We start from the raw sequence: 21,737 nt of genomic DNA on the forward strand, positions 1-21,737 counted from the left end.
TGAGGTGTGTGACTATGATTAGAAAAAGTAGGGATAAAAAGGCATTGTTTCTTGACTTGTGAATGATGCTCAGCATAATAATAATATGTTATTCAAAGTGATAGGTTAATATTGTCACCCATCAGACTATTATTGATGTAATATTGTCTTTACATACACTAAATAATATGTGTGAAATTTGTTCTGATTTAGAATGGACCATTATCATGCACCTGTATTGAAACAGGGGCAGCGGGAAAAAACACGTCATCTATGCACTTAAAGAGCGAATGGAGGATGCATTTCCCCGTGGTTTATTTTCATGTCAGCCAGGTTAGCCCGGTAGGCCAGGTAGGCTATAATCCTGTTGTAAAGATAAGCAATGTGCTTGTCACGCCTGCTCCTGTTCTCCCCCCTGGCGCTCGAGGGCGCCAGGCTCCCCAACATTACGCACTCCTGCCACCATCATTACGTACACCTGCCTTCCCCTGTCACGCGCATCAGCGGTTATTGGACTCACCTGAACTCAATTACTTCTGTCATTACCTCCCCTATATCTGTCTGTTCCCCCTCTCTGTTCCCCAATTCAGCATTGATTGTCATATGTCCTTGTATACCCATGTGCTGACGCTGGTCCTGTCTTGTTCCATGTTTGTACCTGCTTCTTTACTCCAGCATCGATCCTTACAGTGCTTAATATTAGGAATGTTGAGAAATAAATATAGCAGGCCTAGCCTATAGAAAGCTGATGAGATCCCCCTATTTTTAATAGAGGCCATCACTGTGTTTTCTCACGCAATTCCATAGCCTATAGGAAAATTGCGCAACATGAGCTCATGGGCTCTCATGAAGTGCTTAATTAGATTTTCTATTACTTTTGCATTGATGTCAGAGTGATTAGAGGGACAATAGAGTGCTGAGTACCAGGTAGTTAGCAAGTTTGGAAGGCTACTAATGACCATCAGCAGCATCAGAGCTTGGAGAAGCCTAATTACCATGACTAAATGGTCATGTGGAATTTAACTGCCTTCATGACTCGTGACCGCCGGTGTGGTGGTATACGGTCACCGCAACAGCCCTACATGGAAATGCATTTCCTTAGGCATTAACCATGCCTTGGGACTAAACACCTCCCTCTGCAACTGGATTCTGGACTTCCTTTAATCCTTAACACGGGGGCCCCTCAGGGGTGCGTGCTCAGTTCCCTCCTGTACTCCCTGTTCACTCATGACTGCACGGCCAGGCACGACTCTAACACCATCATTAAGTTTGCCAATGACACAACAGTGCTAGGCCTGATCACCAACAGCGACGAGACAGCCTATAGGGAGGTCAGAGACCTGGCCGTGTGGTGCCAGGACAACAACCTCTACCTCAACGTAATCAAGACTAAGGAGATGATTGTGGACTACAGGAAAAGGAGGACCGAGCACGCCCCCATTCTCATCGATGGGGCTGTAGTGGAGCAGGTTGAGAGCTTCAAGTTCCTTGGTGTCCACATCACCAACAAACTAACATGGTCCAAGCACACCAAGAGGGCACGACAAAACCTATTCCCCCTCAGGAGACTGAAAAGATTTGGCATGGGTTCTCAGATCCTCAAAAAGTTCTACAGCTGCACCATCGAGAGAGACTGGTTGCATCACTGCCTGATATGGCAACTGCTCGGCCTCTGACTGCAAGGCACTTCAGAGGGTAGTGCGTACGGCCCAGTACATCACTGGGGCCAAGCTTCCTGCCATCAGGACCTTTATACCAGGCGGTGTCAAAGGAAGGCCCAAAAAATTGTCAAAGGCTTCAGCCACCCTAGTCATAGAGTGTTCTCTCTGCTACCGCACGGCAAGCGGTACCAGAGCGCCAAGTCTAGGACCAAGAGGCTTCTAAACAGCTTCTACCCCCAAGCCAAAAGACTACTGAACATTTAATCAAATGGCTACCCAGACTACTTGCAGACTACTGCTGCTACTCTCTGTTATTATCTATGCATAAGTCACTTCAATAACTCTACCCGCATGTATATATTACCTCAATTACCTCGACTAACTGGTGCCTCCGCACATTGACTCAGTACCGGTATGCTACAGTAATATAAAGACCGAATGCGCATCTAATTTACCCATCTCCATCTGGCTTTTGGGGGCCACCTTATTTTTTTATTGTAAATATTAGAATTGTTTTAAACGCAGCTGCACTCGAATATTGTGGCTTTCTCTCTCTCTCCATCAACCCTACTAAAATTGCATCCAAAATAGATATTCCTGTTCTAGACTGATTTATAGACCTATATATAGATTTCCTAGCCTACCTTTTTCAGGTAATATATTTAATGCAGTATTGACATTATATTTAGCTTATTGATGATGGGTTATGCATAATAAGCTTCTAACTTATAGCCTCTGTTGCTTCCACAATACGCAAGCACCCGTGTTCTGCTGGCCTCTCTCCTTTAAAAAAATGCTACTTAGCTCTTGGAGTCCCGTGCAGGAAAAGCTAGACTAGAATGCCTTGCTGGACCTCATTTCTTAAGCATATCTTATACCAATATACTATTTGAAGAGGGACACAAGCTCTTTTTTTGCTGCATGTTAAATACAGCAGCCAATAGAACTCACGGGTAGTTTGAAAGAAGAGAGAACGTGCGATGGTGGTAGGCTATAGTGGTTATTTATTCAGACCCATAACCATTCAATCTTTGTGAAGCGAAGTGAAAGGCTTCTGATTCTAATTCTAGTCCTATATTATTCAACGATTTCATTAGAATGATGAAAATACGGCCAACAAAATGTATTTCATTTAACTGTTTCAAGTGAGGAAGGACTGAAGCAACATTAGAGAGATAAATGGGGTAATAACATTAAGGGAAATATTATTAAAGGTATATTATATTTCAAAATCAAATTTGCTAGCCTATACTTGTAACTTTGTAGGCCACATGTGCTGCACCAGAATTGCAAGTTCTCTTCTGCTTTTTATTTGACCTTTATTTAACTAGGCAAGTCAGTTAAGAACAAATTCTTATTTTCAATGACGGCCTAGGAACAGTGGGTTAACTGCCTGTTCAGGGGCAGAACAACACATTTGTACCTTGTCAGCTCGGAGATTTGAACTTGCAACCTTCCGGTTACTAGTCCAATGCTCTAACCACTAGGCTACCCTGCCGTCCCATCATATGCCTCATCCCATGCTTCATCATAGTTTGAACGCAGTGTGTAATTCCAGTCCATATAATACAACACAGTACAGTAATACAGTTCCCACTCAAAAAGATTAGCCTACTGGAGCTAGTTTCATTTATTTACCCTAGCTACATCTATGGGCTTTTCTGTTTTTCTGCTGTGCGTAATGTGCAGTAGACTATATATGTACATGTATTGTATTTCTAACCTGTACCCCACACATTGACTCGGTACCGGTACACCCTGTATATACTGTAGCCTTGGTAGTGTTATTTTATTGTGTTACTTTTTATTTTATTTTTAACTTTAGTTTCATTAGTAAATATTTTCTTAACTCTCTTTCTCGAACTGCATTGTTGGTTAACGGCTTGTAAGTAAGCATTTCATGTTAAGGTCTACATGTTGCATGTGACAAATACAATTTGATTTTGATTTGATAATGGCACAATCATTTGGGCTTTATTGGGTTTGGGCTCATTAAATGTCATTAAGTAGGGCTCATTAAATGTATTTAATATGTGGCTGATCAGGCTCAGGTAGCATGAGGTAAGACTGTTCATGGTGATCAAAGATCTAATAAAGTCCACATTTACAGTGTATGCTCTATAATGCTTTTGAATTACACTTCTGGTTTCGGCGGGAAATACTGGGTTAGTCGGGAGAAAAGTGATTTATTCTCGGGATGGAACATTTGTCAAATATTCAACCCTAACACTCACACTATCCACATTATTCATTAACTTCATTAGAAAGATTACTCTGGCCACCGTGTTGCTTGCTGTTTGGGATTTTAGGCTGAGTTTGTTTAGAAGCACTTTGTGACATCTGCTGATGTAAAACGGACTCTAAAAATACATTTGATTTGATCTTCCTAACCAGGTCGATATCAGCTTCCTATAATATCCTCCACCTGACAGCTAGCTGTGAACCAAGACACCATGATGGTGTACTGTAGAAGATCCATCCCATACAAAATACATGACTGTAACAGACACTAGCTACCTCGCTGCTTCATTCTGTAGTCAATGGCAACATAAACAATGACAAAGGAAGAAGAGACATATAGTAAACAGCCCATTTCAGCAACTAGCTTATTTAATTCATATAGTCTATCCTTTCTTTCATAATTTTCTCTCCATCATTGACACACCGACAAAGATAACACATTTTATTTATCTTTCATTTCTTCTCTTCATTCTCTTTCAATTCTTTAGCCATAATGTGTCAGTACTGACGACAAAGACAGTAGTTAGACAGTAGCTAGTTTTCTGCTTTGTAGTCTAATCAATGCTGTTAGCCTTGTGGTGGGGGAGGGAGCTAACACCATCAGGAACATCATGCTAATGGCTGACCTTCAAATGCCAACCTGTGTCTGGGGCTGGTCTGGACTGGCCACATGTATAAATGTATGATAGAGACAGACTGGATATGCTAAGGAATGAGATAAAGAGACATGCACATTCACATATACATATACATGACACACTAGGCATTTGCGCACACACAGACACAGACACACACAGACACGTACACACACAGACACGTACACACACACAACAAACCCCTCAAGGTTAAGCAATGGTAATGTTCTCCATCCTCCTGTGCTTGTTAATAGTAAATTGGCTAGATGGACTAGCAAGCATGACATGGTAGTAAAGTGACATGGTAGTAAAGGGACATGGTAGTAAAGGGACATGGTAGTAAAGGGACATGGTAGTAAAGGGACATGGTAGTAAAGGTACATGGCAGTAAAGGTACATGGTAGTAAAGGTACATGGTAGTAAAGTGACATGGTAGTAAAGGTGCATGGTAGTAAAGGTACATGGTAGTAAAGGTACATGGTAGTAAAGGTACATGGTAGTAAAGGTACATGGTAGTAAAGGTACATGGTAGTAAAGTGACATGGTAGGAAAGGTACATGGTAGTAAAGTGACATGGTAGTAAAGGTACATGGTAGTAGAGTGACATGGTAGTAAAGGTACATGGTAGTAAAGTGACATGGTAGTAAAGGTACATGGTAGTAAAGGTACATGGTAGTAAAGGTACATGGTAGCAAAGTGACATGGTAGTAAAGTGACATGGTAGTAGAGTGACATGGTAGTAAAGTGACATGGTAGTAAAGTGACATGGTAGTAAAGGTACATGGTAGTAAAGGTGCATGGTAGTAAAGTGACATGGTAGTAAAGTGACATGGTAGCAAAGTGACATGGTAGTAAAGGTACAAGGTAGTAAAGGTACATAGAAGTAAAGGTACATGGTAGTAAAGTGACATGGTAGTAAAGGTACATGGTAGTAAAGTTACATGGTAGTAAAGGTACATGGTAGCAAAGTGACATGGTAGTAAAGTGACGTGGTAGTAAAGTGACGTGGTAGTAAAGTGACGTGGTAGTAAAGTGACGTGGTAGTAAAGGTACATGGTAGTAGAGTGACATGGTAGTAAAGGTACATGGTAGTAAAGGTACATGGTAGAAAAGTGACATGGTAGTAAAGGTACATGGTAGTAGAGTGACATGGTAGTAAAGGTACATGGTAGTAAAGGTACATGGTAGTAAAGTGACATGGTAGTAAAGGTACATGGTAGTAGAGTGACATGGTAGTAAAGGTACATGGTAGCAAAGTGACATGGTAGTAAAGGTACATGGTAGTAAAGGTACATGGTAGTAAAGGTACATGGTAGTAAAGGTACATGGTAGTAAAGGTACATGGTAGTAAAGTGACGTGGTAGCAAAGTGACGTGGGAGTAAAGGGACATGGTAGTAAAGTGATGTGGTAGTAAAGTGACGTGGGAGAAAAGGGACATGGTAGTAAAGTGACATGGTAGTAAAGGTACATGGTAGTAAAGGTACATGGTAGTAGAGTGACATGGTTTTAAAGGTACATGGTAGTAAAGGTACATGGTAGTAAAGGTACATGGTAGCAAAGTGACATGGTAGTAAAGTGACATGGTAGCAAAGTGACATGGTAGTAAAGTGACATGGTAGTAAAGTGACGTGGTAGTAAAGGGACGTGGTAGTAAAGGTACATGGTAGAAAAGTGACGTGGTAGTAAATGGACGTGGTAGTAAAGGTACATGGTAGAAAAGTGACATGGTAGTAAAGTGACGTGGTAGTAAAGTGACGTGGTAGCAAAGTGACGTGGTAGTAAAGGTACATGGTAGCAAAGTGACATGGTAGTAAAGGGACATGGTAGTAAAGTGACGTGGTAGTAAAGTGACGTGGTGGTAAAGTGACCTGGTAGTAAAGTGACATGGGAGTAAAGTGACGTGGTAGTAAAGTGACGTGGTAGTAAAGTGACGTGGGAGTAAAGTGACGTGGTAGTAAAGTGACGTGGGAGTAAAGGGACATGGTAGTAAAGTGACATGGTAGTAAAGGTACATGGTAGCAAAGTGACGTGGTAGTAAAGGTACATGGTAGTAAAGTGACATGGTAGTAAAGGTACATGGTAGTAAAGGTACATGGTAGAAAAGGGACGTGGTAGTAAACGGATGTGGTAGTAGAGTGACATGGTAGTAAAAGGACATGGTAGTAAAGGTACATGGTAGAAAAGGGACGTGGTATTAAACGGATGTGGTAGTAGAGTGACATGGTAGTAAAAGGACATGGTAGTAAAGGTACATGGTAGTAAAGGGACATGGTAGTAAAGGAACGTGGTAGTAAAGGTACATGTTAGTAAAGTGACATGGTAGTAAAGTGACATGGTAGCAAAGTGACGTGGTAGTAGAGGTACATGGTAGTAAAGTGACTTGGTAGTAAAGGTACATGTTAGTAGAGTGACATGGTAGTAAAGTGACATGGAAGTAAAGGTACATGTTAGTAAAGTGACATGGTAGTAAAGTGACATGGAAGTAAAGGTACATGGAAGTAAAGGTACATGGTAGTAAAGTGACATTGTAGTAAAGGTACATGTTAGTAGAGTGACATGGTAGTAAAGTGACATGGTAGTAAAGTGATATGGTAGTAAAGGTACATGGTAGTAAAGTGATATGGTAGTAAAGGTACATGGTGGTAAAGTGACATGGTAGTAAAGGTACATGGTAGTAAATGTACATGGTAGTAAAGGGACGTGGTAGTAAACGGATGTGGTAGTAGAGTGACATGGTAGTAAAAGGACATGGGAGTAAAGGTACATGGTAGTAGAGTGACATGGTAGTAAAGGTACATGGTAATAGAGGTACATGGTAGTAAAGGGACATGGTAGTAAAGGTACATGGTAGTAAATGTACATGGTAGTAAAGGGACGTGGTAGTAAACGGATGTGGTAGTAGAGTGACATGGTAGTAAAAGGACATGGTAGTAAAGGTACATGGTAGTAAAGGTACATGACAGTAAAGTGACATGGTAGAAAAGGTACATGGTAGTAAAGGGACATGGTAGTAAAGGTACATGGTAGTAAAGTGACGTGGTAGTAAAGGTACATGGTAGTAAAGGTACATGGTAGTAAAGTGACATGGTAGTAAAGGTACATGGTAGTAAAGGGACATGGTAGTAAAGTGACATGGTAGTAAAGGTACATGGTAGTAAAGGTACATGGTAGTAAAGGTACATGGTAGTAAAGTGACATGGTAGTAAAGGTACATGGTAGTAAAGTGACATGGGAGTAAAGTGACGTGGTAGTAAAGTGACGTGGTAGTAAAGTGACGTGGGAGTAAAGTGACGTGGTAGTAAAGTGACGTGGGAGTAAAGGGACATGGTAGTAAAGTGACATGGTAGTAAAGGTACATGGTAGCAAAGTGACGTGGTAGTAAAGGTACATGGTAGTAAAGTGACATGGTAGTAAAGGTACATGGTAGTAAAGGTACATGGTAGAAAAGGGACGTGGTAGTAAACGGATGTGGTAGTAGAGTGACATGGTAGTAAAAGGACATGGTAGTAAAGGTACATGGTAGAAAAGGGACGTGGTATTAAACGGATGTGGTAGTAGAGTGACATGGTAGTAAAAGGACATGGTAGTAAAGGTACATGGTAGTAAAGGGACATGGTAGTAAAGGAACGTGGTAGTAAAGGTACATGTTAGTAAAGTGACATGGTAGTAAAGTGACATGGTAGCAAAGTGACGTGGTAGTAGAGGTACATGGTAGTAAAGTGACTTGGTAGTAAAGGTACATGTTAGTAGAGTGACATGGTAGTAAAGTGACATGGAAGTAAAGGTACATGTTAGTAAAGTGACATGGTAGTAAAGTGACATGGAAGTAAAGGTACATGGAAGTAAAGGTACATGGTAGTAAAGTGACATTGTAGTAAAGGTACATGTTAGTAGAGTGACATGGTAGTAAAGTGACATGGTAGTAAAGTGATATGGTAGTAAAGGTACATGGTAGTAAAGTGATATGGTAGTAAAGGTACATGGTGGTAAAGTGACATGGTAGTAAAGGTACATGGTAGTAAATGTACATGGTAGTAAAGGGACGTGGTAGTAAACGGATGTGGTAGTAGAGTGACATGGTAGTAAAAGGACATGGGAGTAAAGGTACATGGTAGTAGAGTGACATGGTAGTAAAGGTACATGGTAATAGAGGTACATGGTAGTAAAGGGACATGGTAGTAAAGGTACATGGTAGTAAATGTACATGGTAGTAAAGGGACGTGGTAGTAAACGGATGTGGTAGTAGAGTGACATGGTAGTAAAAGGACATGGTAGTAAAGGTACATGGTAGTAAAGGTACATGACAGTAAAGTGACATGGTAGAAAAGGTACATGGTAGTAAAGGGACATGGTAGTAAAGGTACATGGTAGTAAAGTGACGTGGTAGTAAAGGTACATGGTAGTAAAGGTACATGGTAGTAAAGTGACATGGTAGTAAAGGTACATGGTAGTAAAGGGACATGGTAGTAAAGTGACATGGTAGTAAAGGTACATGGTAGTAAAGGTACATGGTAGTAAAGGTACATGGTAGTAAAGTGACATGGTAGTAAAGGTACATGGTAGTAAAGTGACGTGGTAGTAAAGTTACATGGTAGTAAAGGTACATGGTAGTAAAGTCGCACAGTAGTAAAGGTACATGGTAGTAAAGTGACGTGGTAGTAAAGTGACGTGGTAGTAAAGGTACATGGTAGTAAAGTGACGTGGTAGTAAAGTGACGTGGTAGTAAAGGTACGTGGTAGTAAAGTGACATGGTAGTAAAGGTGCATGGTAGTAAAGGTACATGGTAGTAAAGTGACGTGGTAGTAAAGTGACGTGGTAGTAAAGTGACATGGTAGTAAAGGTACATGGTAGTAAAGTGACGTGGTAGTAAAGTGACGTGGTAGTAAAGTGACATGGTAGTAAAGGCACGTGGTAGTAAAGTGACATGGTAGTAAAGTGACGTGGTAGTAAAGTGACGTGGTAGTAAAGTGACGTGGTAGTAAAGTGACATGGTAGTAAAGTGACGTGGTAGTAAAGTGACGTGGTAGTAAAGTGACGAGGTAGCAAAGTGAGTCTTTGCCCTGATAAGACAATACCTTGGACCTGGGTCCTATCCTGTGAAAAAAAATCTACCCCAATCAATCTACACCCCCCTCGGTTCTAAGCTATCACTGTCTCATACCTATCACTGTCTCATACCTATCACTGTCTCATACCTACCCGTAGGAATAAACAGAGCAGTAGATCCAAGGCTCTGGGAAGGTACAGATTATCATGCTGTTCATAATGAGAGCCTGAACCACTGCAGCTGGGAGGTGAAGAGAGAGGACACTCAATACACTCAGAAAGGGATTGGAAAGCCATATATAGGAAACTGGCATTAAATAAAAGGGGGTGTGATTCATGAGAAATTTGGTGTCATATCATTTAGTGTTAGTGGCAGGAAGGTGTCATCTTTGTAATGGCCTATCTTTGGCACGTGCATGTATATGTCTCCCTCCCCTGATGTCCGTCTCTCTGTCTCTCATGTTGTGGTGTGTCCCAGGGTGCCTGTGCCAACATAGCTGTGTATAATGACCAGCCACCTGGTGCTCTGGATCCCACTGCTCTGATCACGGGTGACCGGCTGATCCTAACCAGCTGCCACACTGTGCCCCCTCTACCTCAATGCACCATGCACACACACACACACACACACACACACACACACACACACACACACACACACACACACACACACACACACACACACACAAACGCACGCACGCACACCCACACACACGCACGCACGCACGCACGCAAGCACACACAACCACCAACCAACCGCCCTGCAAAAAATATTTATATATACAATGTTTGAAAAAAACATTGTATATTGAAACACTCCTCATCTGAACCCACCCTGCCATGTCATCGTCCCGTCAGACACATCGTTATCATCAGATTGTGGACACAGGAGTCATTCCATGTCAGTTCAGCTTGCCATGACCCACCATCTCAGATTGTTTTGAAATGATTTCTGTAGTTAGAAACAGGTAAGATTGGCATTCCTGAAACATTACTTTGTTGAAATGTAATTTTATATATGAAAAATTAAGCTAATTGATTGCACCCTAATTGGACATTTTAATGTATAGGATTCAGATAATATTCAATTAATATACTACCCAACATCCGATTTGGACTCAACTTCTTCCTAGATATGAGTAAGACATAAGGAATCCCCCTCAAAAAGATAAACAGACACACACGGATCCCCACACCCCATGCCAATCCCAACCCAACAACCAGTATACAGTATCAGTTCTCTATGTTTGACAAGTGGTATGAAGCTGTGGCTTAGAGTATTGCTTCTCCATACTATGTAATGTATTTATTCTAAATCTGGTGATGGTTGTTTTCTCATGTTTAGAGAAATTAGTAATTGAAGTCGCTTGCATTATTTACCATAAAGTAGTGTGACAGTACCAGGTTTTGACCACTAGGTGCCGCTGTTCTTGCTATACCGCCACACTCTTTTATCAATTTTGTTGGTCTCCGGTGTTAATTAAATAGATCACATTGTGAAATTCAAAAATGCAAATTCCAGTTATGCATTAGGGGGCGCTATTAAAATTTTGGGATGAAAAACGTTCCCGTTTTAAACAAGATATTTTGTCACGAAAAGATGCTTGACTATGCATATAATTGACAGCTTTGGAAAGAAAACACTCTGACGTTTCCAAAACTACAAAGATATTGTCTGTGAGTGCCACAGAACTGATGTTACAGGCGAAACCCAGATAAAAATCAAACCAGGAAGTGCCGCATTTTTTGAAACCGCCTCATGCCAATGACTCCTTATATGGCTGTGAATGAGCTACGAATGAGCTTACGTTTTCCACGTATTCCCAAGGTGTCTACAGCATTGTGACGTCTTTTTACGCATTTCCATTGAAGAATAGCCGTAAGGGAGCATATTTAGCAAGTGGTCACATGGTATCTCCCGCAGAAAATCTTGCGTAAAATACTGAGGTAGCCATTTTTCCAATCGCTTCTTATGAGAAACCAATTGCCTCGACGGATATATTACCGAATATATATGTTAAAAACACCTTGAAGATGGATCCTAAACAACGTTTGCCGTGTTTCTGTCGATATTATGTAGCTAATTTTGAAAAAAGTTTGGCGTTGTAGTTGTAGCATTTTCCGGTTGATTTCTCAGCCAAGCATGATGAACAAACGGGAGCTATATCGCCTACAAAAATAATATTTTTGGAAAAAAGGAACATTTGCTATCTAACTGGGAGTCTCCTGAGTGAAAGCATACAAAGTTCTTCAAAGGTAAATGATTTAATTTGGTTGCTTTTCTTATTTTGGTGAAAATGTTGCCTGCTGCCAGCAGAGCCTAGCATAGCATGATAAACTTACACAAATGCTTGTCTAGCTTTGGCTCTAACGCATATTTAGAAAATTTGAGATGACAGTGTTGTTAACAAAAGGCTAAGCTTGTGTTTGAATATATTTAATTAATTTTCATGAATAGGAAAAGTTTCTAGGGGTATTTATGTCCGCTGCGTTATGCTAATTCGTTTGAGGCTAAGATTACGATCCCGGATCCGGGATGGCTCGTCGCAAGAGGTAAAGTACTTGTAAAACCTGAAATACACTACAAGTTTGCATTTCCTGCTGTGAAGGAAAGTTCTCAGCAAGAAAAGATCATCCATTTGTAGGTTGCCAAGAGAAGGACACACTGAATTGCTTTCACGGAGGACTGGCTTGAATTGTAGGATGGTACACTACACAAAAGTATGTGGACACCTGCTCGTTGAACATTTCATTCCAAAATCAGGGACATTAATATGGAGTTGGTCCCCCCTTTGCTGCTATTACAGCCTCCACTCTTCTGGGAAGGCTTTCCACTAGATGTTGGACCATTGCTTCACACCGATTTCGACAAACCACTTCTGTATGGACCTCGCTTCTTGCACGGGGGCATTGTCATGCTGAAACAGGAAAGGGCCTGCCCCAAGCTGTTGCCACAAAGTTGGAAGCACAGAATCATTTATAATGTCATTGTATGCTGTAGCTTTTACATTTCGCTTCACAGGAACTAAGGGGCCTAGATCGAACCATGAAAAACAGCCCCAGACCATTATTCTTCCTGCACCAAACTTTACAGTTGGCACTATGCATTCAGGCAGGTAGCGTTTTCCTGGCATCCGCCAAACCCAGATTTGTCTGTAAGACTGCCAGATGGTGAAGCGTGATTCATCACTCCTGAGAACGTGTTTCCACTGCTCCAGAGTCCAATGGTGGGGAGCTTTAATCCACTCCAACCAACGCTTGACATTGTGCATGCTGATCTTAGGCTTGTGTAACGGCTGCTCGGCCATGGAAACCCATTTCATGAAGCTGCCGACGAACAGTTATTGTGCTGATGTTACTTCCAGAGGCAGTTTGGAACTCGGTAGTGAGTGTTGCAACCGAGGACAGACGAGGACAGAAGGGGCAGCTCTAGCAGGACAGAAATGAGACAATCTAACTTGTTGGAAAGGTGGCATCCTATGACGGTGCCATGTTGAAAGTCACTGAGCTCTTCAGTAAGGCCATTCTACTGCCAATGTTTCCCTATGGATATTGCATGGCAGTGTGCTCGATTTTAAACACCTGTCAGCAACGGGTTTGGCTGAAATAGGAGAATACACTAATTTGAAGGGGTATCCACATACCATGTAGTGCATTGTCATTATGTGGGGATTTTATTTCCATAATGAGCCAAATCTATTGGTTTTCTACCCAAAGTTGCAATGGATTAAAGAGTGTGGAGGTACAGCAAGAATAGCAGCATCAAAAACCTGGTCCTTTCACACACTAATAATGCAAGCAACTTCAATTACTAATTTATTTGAACAGGGGGAAAAAAAACTCAACAAATTCACAGGGAATACATTACATAGTACGGAGAAGCAATACTCCAAGCCATAGCTTCATACTACTTGTTATACGGATTCCTTATGTCTTACTCATTACTAGGAAGAAGGTTGGTCCAAATCGGATGTTGGGTACTATATTAATTGAATATTATCTGAATTCTGTCAATTAAAACGGCCATTTTGGATGCATTCAATAACCTTAATTTATTTTATAAGATAAAATAATGTTCCAGGAATGTTAATCATATTTTTTCATAACTACAGAAAAATGTCATAACAATCTGAGATTGGGTGTCGAAATCCTCATCTTGTGTTTTTTGAGGTGGAACGACCCACAGGGCATCCATCTGTCACAGCAGGACTGTTCACCATGGGGCCCTGCTACAGTACACACTGATACTCTCTGAGTTGTTTGGCTTTAGTGAGGGCAGGTGTGTCAGACGACCACATAAATCAGCAGACCATGAAGTGGTCAACAACACACCTTGATGGAATGTGAATGAGCTTTCAACACACACACTGAAAATGGGAACTCTCACACCATGACGCAAAACGATCCACTGGGCAGAGTTATTTCAAATCCTTTTAGGACGGCACCCAAACACACATTAAACCACTCGGATTGCCGCTCTGAAAAGGGTTCCTGTTTTATTCATCATCAGAGAGACAGAACCGCCTCCACTGACAGCAGAACACAAACACCCCGTCTGCTTCCCAGAATGCAATGTGTGGGCGGGCATCGCCCCATGAGGCTGCTGTCATGATGAACAGGGTCTTCAGACGAGTCAAACAGACAGGAGAGGGGTGCACACGCACACTCACACACACAAGCGACAACCACGTACATATCTGTAAACATGACTAACTGGAAGACTGTGTGGATCACGTTGCTGATAATGATGGTGATGAAGATGATGATTATGATAAGACTGTTATCTACAAAGAACATTGAGTCACTTCCATTAGAGGACTAGTTCCTTGTCAATTTGCCAATCCTTCTATGGAAGACCTCAGAAACAGCCCAGGCAGGCTCTTCAGATCTTCCATCAAGGGCAGGTAGCCAAAACCCATTTCTATCTCTGACATCACGCTGTGTGCTGTGGAGCTGAGTTAGTCATCCTGTGAAAACGTGTTTGTTTGCTTCTTTCTCCTGGAATAGAGAATACACTCTTCACTTCCCTCAGGTTGTTTACCAGCTCTGTCTGTGTTTCAATTAACCCTGGCTGTGATAGCTTGTTACTCAGGTCATCCAATTCTGCCGCTCTGTGCTCATTGGATAATGTAATTAACACTACACTTTCGTCTGCAGTGACACTGTGGTCCAAACCTCAAAGAGAGAGAGAGAGAGAGGATGTCACAGCATCAGTCCCCGGCTGCAAACAAAAATCTATTAGTAGTACAATTACTGCAGCCTCTCTCTCTCTCTCTCTCTCTCTCTCTCTCTCTCTCTCTCTCTCTCTCTCTCTCTCTCTCTCTCTCTCTCTCTCTCTCTCTCTAATAGTGTAGTAAGTTACCCATGGCCCTGGCTTCACTGGTCATTAAACATGGTTAATAATAGTGTAGTAAGTTACCCACGGCCCTGGCTTCACTGGTCATTAAACATGGTTAAAAATAGTGTAGTAAGTTACCCATGGCCCTGGCTTCACTGGTCATTAAACATGGTTAATAATAGTGTAGTAAGTTACCCACGGCCCTGGCTTCACTGGTCATTAAACATGGTTAATAATAGTGTAGTAAGTTACCCACGGCCCTGGCTTCACTGGTCATTAAACATGGTTAATAATAGTGTAGTAAGTTACCCACGGCCCTGGCTTCACTGGTCATTAAACATGGTTAATAATAGTGTAGTAAGTTACCCACGGCCCTGGCTTCACTGGTCATTAAACATGGTTAAAAATAGTGTAGTAAGTTACCCATGGCCCTGGCTTCACTGGTCATTAAACATGGTTAATAATAGTGTAGTAAGTTACCCACTGCCCTGGCTTCACTGGTCATTAAACATGGTTAATAATAGTGTAGTAAGTTACCCATGGCCCTGGCTTCACTGGTCATTAAACATGATTCATTAATAATAGTGTAGTAAGTTACCCACGGCCCTGGCTTCACTGGTCATTAAACATGGTTAAAAATAGTGTAGTAAGTTACCCACGGCCCTGGCTTCACTGGTCATTAAACATGGTTAATAATAGTGTAGTAAGTTACCCACGGCCCTGGCTTCACTGGTCATTAAACATGGTTAATAATAGTGTAGTAAGTTACCCACGGCCCTGGCTTCACTGGTCATTAAACATGGTTCATTAATAATAGTGTAGTAAGTTACCCATGGCCCTGGCTTCACTGGTCATTAAACATGGTTAAAAATAGTGTAGTAAGTTACCCATGGCCCTGGCTTCACTGGTCATTAAACATGGTTAAAAATAGTCCAGTGGCCTTCTTCTGTGCTGTCATCGGGCACTCACACTCACACACACTCACACACACGCACACACACTCGCACTCGCACACGCACACGCACTCGCACACGCACACACACACACACAGAGACAGAGACAGAGACAGAGACAGAGACAGAGACAGAGAGAGAGAGAGGGACAGAGGTGGACTGCAGTGTACTGTACAGTAATGAATACAAATGTCTTCCTGTATCATCTGCTTCCTAACCAGTCCTAACCAGTCCTAACCAGTAACCACCTCCTAGGTTGTGTGAAGGCAAATATCATTATTTCCATATGCATAGATGACCCATAGAAGATAAGGGAGGGTGTTGTGTATTACAAATGATTACTGGTTATCAAGACGCTGGCTGTCTGTTCACCCCTCTGTAAACTGTTGCGTTTAAATGGGACATCATCATATCATGTCAAAAGGTGTTATGTGTGCAATAGAAGTCCCATTACATATAACTCCTAATAAAACTGAATACAGTTATTGGTCTGGACATAAATCAATGTAAACGACACATCAAACTATATTCGTCTCTCCCTTTCCATCACTTCCTCTACTCCTTCCTCGTTCGGCCTCTCCCTCCCTCCTTCTCTCTTGGTTTGACTAATGACTTCCACTGCTAATGACTGTTTCTGTTTTCACCACTCCCTAAATACTCTTTGTATGAGGAAAGTCAATGAGCACGAATGTGGTCACACACACACGCACCACCATAAGCACATAGACACACCACACACACGCACCACCATAAGCACATAGACACACCACAAATACGCACAACCATAAGCACATAGACACACCACCATAAGCACATAGACACACCACCATAAGCACATAGACACACCACAAATACGCACAACCATAAGCACATAGACACACCACACATACGCATCACCATAAGCACATAGACACACCACACATACGCATCACCATAAGCACATAGACACACCACCATAAGCACATAGACACATCACCATAAGCACATAGACACACCACCATAAGCACATAGACACACCACACATACGCATCACCATAAGCACATAGACACACCACAAATACGCACAACCATAAGCACATAGACACACCACCATAAGCACATAGACACACCACACATACGCATCACCATAAGCACATAGACACACCACCATAAGCACATAGACACACCACCATAAGCACATAGACACACCACCATAAGCACATAGACACACCACACATACGCACCACCATAAGCACATAGACACACCACCATAAGCACATAGACACACCACAAATACGCATCACCATAAGCACATAGACACACCACCATAAGCACATAGACACACCACCATAAGCACATAGACACACCACCATAAGCACATAGACACACCACCATAAGCACATAGACACACCACCATAAGCACATAGACACACCACCATAAGCACATAGACACACCACAAATACGCATCACCATAAGCACATAGACACACAACCATAAGCACATAGGACACACCACCATAAGCACATAGACACACAACCATAAGCACATAGACACACCACCATAAGCACATAGACACACCACCATAAGCACATAGACACACCACAAATACGCATCACCATAAGCACATAGACACACAACCATAAGCACATAGACACACCACCATAAGCACATAGACACACCACAAATACGCATCACCATAAGCACATAGACACACAACCATAAGCACATAGACACACCACCATAAGCACATAGACACACCACCATAAGCACATAGACACACCACCATAAGCACATAGACACACCACACATACGCACATAGACACACCACCATAAGCACATAGACACACCACACATACGCACAACCATAAGCACATAGACACACCACACATACGCACCACCATAAGCACATAGACACACAACCATAAGCACATAGACACACCACCATAAGCACATAGACACACCACCATAAGCACATAGACACACCACACATACGCACCACCATAAGCACATAGACACACCACACATACGCACCACCATAAGCACATAGACACACAACCATAAGCACATAGACACACCACCATAAGCACATAGACACACCACCATAAGCACATAGACACACCAACCTAAGCACATAGACACACCACCATAAGCACATAGACACACCACCATAAGCACATAGACACACCACCATAAGCACATAGACACACCACCATAAGCACATAGACACACCACCATAAGCACATAGACACACCACCATAAGCACATAGACACACCACCATAAGCACATAGACACACCACACATACGCACAACCATAAGCACATAGGACACACCACCATAAGCACATAGGACACACAACCATAAGCACATAGACACACCACCATAAGCACATAGACACACCACCATAAGCACATAGACACACCACACATACGCACCACCATAAGCACATAGACACACCACACATACGCACCACCATAAGCACATAGGACACACCACACATACGCACCACCATAAGCACATAGACACACCACCATAAGCATATAGACACACCACACATACGCACATAGACACACCACCATAAGCACATAGACACACCACACATACGCACAACCATAAGCACATAGACACACCACACATACGCACCACCATAAGCACATAGACACACAACCATAAGCACATAGACACACCACCATAAGCACATAGACACACCACCATAAGCACATAGACACACCAACCTAAGCACATAGACACACCACCATAAGCACATAGACACACCACCATAAGCACATAGACACACCACCATAAGCACATAGACACACCACCATAAGCACATAGACACACCACCATAAGCACATAGACACACCACCATAAGCACATAGACACAACACCATAAGCACATAGACACACCACCATAAGCACATAGACACACCACACATACGCACAACCATAAGCACATAGGACACACCACCATAAGCACATAGGACACACAACCATAAGCACATAGACACACCACCATAAGCACATAGACACACCACCATAAGCACATAGACACACCACACATACGCACCACCATAAGCACATAGACACACCACCATAAGCACATAGACACACCACCATAAGCACATAGACACACCACACATACGCACCACCATAAGCACATAGACACACCACACATACGCACCACCATAAGCACATAGGACACACCACACATACGCACCACCATAAGCACATAGGACACACCACACATACGCACCACCATAAGCACATAGACACACCACCATAAGCACATAGACACACCACACATACGCACCACCATAAGCACATAGACACACCACACATACGCACCACCATAAGCACATAGGACACACCACACATACGCACATAGGACACACCACCATAAGCACATAGGACACACCACACATACGCACCACCATAAGCACATAGACACACCACCATAAGCACATAGACACACCACCATAAGCACATAGACACACCACAAATACGCACAACCATAAGCACATAGGACACACCACACATACGCACCACCATAAGCACATAGGACACACCACACATACGCACCACCATAAGCACATAGACACACCACCATAAGCACATAGACACACCACAAATACGCATCACCATAAGCACATAGGACACACCACACATACGCACCACCATAAGCACATAGGACACACCACACATACGCACCACCATAAGCACATAGACACACCACCATAAGCACATAGACACACCACAAATACGCACAACCATAAGCACATAGGACACACCACACATACGCACAACCATAAGCACATAGACACACCACCATAAGCACATAGACACACCACCATAAGCACATAGGACACACCACACATACGCACCACCATAAGCACATAGACACACCACCATAAGCACATAGACACACCACACACACGCACAACCATAAGCACATAGACACACCACCATAAGCACATAGACACACCACCATAAGCACATAGGACACACCACACATACGCACCACCATAAGCACATAGACACACCACCATAAGCACATAGACACACCACACACACGCACAACCATAAGCACATAGACACACCACCATAAGCACATAGACACACCACCATAAGCACATAGACACACCACACATACGCATCACCATAAGCACATAGACACACCACCATAAGCACATAGACACACTACCATAAGCACATAGACACACCACCATAAGCACATAGACACACCACCATAAGCACATAGACACACCACCATAAGCACATAGACACACCACCATAAGCACATAGACACACCACACATACGCATCACCATAAGCACATAGACACACCACCATAAGCACATAGACACACCACAAATACGCATCACCATAAGCACATAGACACACCACCATAAGCACATAGACACACCACCATAAGCACATAGACACACCACCATAAGCACATAGACACACCACAAATACGCATCACCATAAGCACATAGACACACCACCATAAGCACATAGACACACCACCATAAGCACATAGACACACCACCATAAGCACATAGACACACCACAAATACGCATCACCATAAGCACATAGACACACCACCATAAGCACATAGACACACCACCATAAGCACATAGACACACCACCATAAGCACATAGACACACCACAAATACGCATCACCATAAGCACATAGACACACAACTATAAGCACATAGACACATCACCATAAGCACATAGACACACCACAAATACGCATCACCATAAGCACATAGACACACAACCATAAGCACATAGACACACCACCATAAGCACATAGACACACCACAAATACGCATCACCATAAGCACATAGACACACAACCATAAGCACATAGACACACCACCATAAGCACATAGACACACCACCATAAGCACATAGACACACCACCATAAGCACATAGACACACCACACATACGCACATAGACACACCACCATAAGCACATAGACACACCACACATACGCACCACCATAAGCACATAGACACACAACCATAAGCACATAGACACACCACCATAAGCACATAGACACACCACCATAAGCACATAGACACACCACACATACGCACCACCATAAGCACATAGACACACCACCATAAGCACATAGACACACCACCATAAGCACATAGACACACCACCATAAGCACATAGACACACCACCATAAGCACATAGACACACCACACATACGCACAACCATAAGCACATAGGACACACCACCATAAGCACATAGGACACACAACCATAAGCACATAGACACACCACCATAAGCACATAGACACACCACACATACGCACCACCATAAGCACATAGGACACACCACACATACGCACCACCATAAGCACATAGGACACATCACACATACGCACCACCATAAGCACATAGACACACCACCATAAGCACATAGACACACCACACATACGCACCACCATAAGCACATAGACACACCACACATACGCACCACCATAAGCACATAGGACACACCACACATACGCACATAGGACACACCACCATAAGCACATAGGACACACCACACATACGCACCACCATAAGCACATAGACACACCACCATAAGCACATAGACACACCACACGCACCACCATAAGCACATAGACACACCACAAATACGCACAACCATAAGCACATAGGACACACCACACATACGCACCACCATAAGCACATAGACACACCACACATACGCACATAGACACACCACCATAAGCACATAGACACACCACACACACGCACAACCATAAGCACATAGACACACCACCATAAGCACATAGACACACCACACATACGCACTACCATAAGCACATAGACACACCACCATAAGCACAACCATAAGCACATAGACACACCACACAT

The 21,737-nt window shown here is 42.7% G+C and overlaps 1 protein-coding gene across 2 annotated transcripts in view; it reads right to left on the bottom strand.

Moving 5' to 3' along the window:
• Positions 1-21,737, bottom strand: part of pde4ba (phosphodiesterase 4B, cAMP-specific a) — a 348,841-nt gene that overhangs the window by 173,310 nt on the left and 153,794 nt on the right. The gene's annotated exons all lie outside the window — the stretch shown is intronic.

This window comes from Oncorhynchus mykiss, chromosome 5 (assembly GCF_013265735.2).
Source record: "Oncorhynchus mykiss isolate Arlee chromosome 5, USDA_OmykA_1.1, whole genome shotgun sequence".
Classification (NCBI taxonomy): domain Eukaryota; kingdom Metazoa; phylum Chordata; class Actinopteri; order Salmoniformes; family Salmonidae; genus Oncorhynchus; species Oncorhynchus mykiss.